This window comes from Eumetopias jubatus, unplaced genomic scaffold, assembly GCF_037043125.1.
Source record: "Eumetopias jubatus isolate StellerSeaLion01/CBP00866 unplaced genomic scaffold, mEumJub1_p1.0 scaffold_1, whole genome shotgun sequence".
In the NCBI taxonomy this organism is placed as follows: domain Eukaryota; kingdom Metazoa; phylum Chordata; class Mammalia; order Carnivora; family Otariidae; genus Eumetopias; species Eumetopias jubatus.
The window spans coordinates 94,236,761-94,238,090 of NW_028274807.1; the positions used below are offsets into that span (position 1 = coordinate 94,236,761).

At 41.2% G+C, this 1,330-nt stretch overlaps 1 non-coding gene across 1 annotated transcript; it reads right to left on the bottom strand.

Annotated features, from left to right (window-relative positions):
• Window positions 1–1,257: 1,257 nt before the first annotated feature.
• Window positions 1,258–1,330, bottom strand: TRNAV-AAC (transfer RNA valine (anticodon AAC)). The gene has a single exon. It is a non-coding gene; the product is annotated as a tRNA-Val (tRNA).

Consider the following 1,330-nt stretch of genomic DNA (forward strand, 5'->3'; position numbering starts at 1 on the left):
GCAGCGCCGCACGGAGGCCCTCTTTCCAGGAGGCAGATTGTGCACTGCATGCTGGGACTTGTAGTTTCTCGTCTTCTCCCATCATCCTCCCCTTCCTCGGGACCCCACGAGTGCAAACAGCTTGTGTACTTAGGCTCCTGGCCATGGGAGATTTTCGAGCTGAGACAGATCACCCCTTTTCAGTTTACGTGCCCGAAAGCTTTTGGTAACCCCCTGGGTTTTGTTTGTACCAGTCGACTGTAGCCTAGTTTCCAGGATATCCTTACCTGTTAAAAGTCGGAGATGCAGCAAAGCGGAGCAAAGCAGTAAGGTACACTGAGCACGCGCAACATTGCAGGAAGGTGGGCTTTACACCGGAAAAGGTTCTGCGTCGGGACCAGAAAAATTTTAATATCATGATTTATATCGAATTCAGATTTTGTACAGTGAAGGAAAAGGAAGCCAGTTATCTGCGTAACATACAAAAGGCGCAGAAACAGTAAGATAGGTCCTGTTTATATGTTACGGTGAATTTTTCCCTAGTACTTGCGGACATCGTAAATCTCAGAAAACCAAAACTTCCATTTATTCTTGTTAAAAGTTGTGTCAGGACTTTATTTTAAAGGACAGTCAACTGGAATTTTCTCGTTTCTTCTGAGATTTTTTCCCAACGACATTCTGTTTGCTCTTTAACTTCTTTTCTCTGGTCCGTAAAAATCATATTTGTGAATAAAGCCACTACCCTTATGTTTATAAGGGAAAAAGTTGAGTCGGGTTCTTGATTTCATCTTTCTGATTTCACTTTTATATTTTGTCGGAACCCTTTTCAATAGTTTATTCAGAAATATTTATGAGTCTCTACCAAGTGTTAAGCATTACACCAAGTATGTATAAAATAAGAGTAAAATATGGTCTCTTGGGGTTTAGGGGAATTTGCAGTCTGAAGGGGAAAACTAATGGAAAACTAAACGACTTGTAATACAAAGAGTGCCAAGGAGGCAACAGGGTTAAAAGTTTTTAACACGTGTTTGAGCTCCTGTTCTAGGTTGTACATTACATTCTTTTTCAGTAGTAGGTTGGGAGTTGAATTGTTTTTTGAACCATTTCTGCGTGGCAAGCTGTCAGTAAAAACATTTGCTGAATAAAATAACCAAGGTGGAAGTTCAAATCCCTCCTGTTCCACAATTTTGTATTTAGGTTGTCTTTTAAAAAACTAAATTACTGAAAATCACACGGCCCTGTTTGAAGGAAGCCAATATCTGGAAAAATGACAGCCATTGTTTCCGCCCGGTTTCGAACCGGGGACCTTTCGCGTGTTAGGCGAACGTGATAACCACTACACTACGGAAAC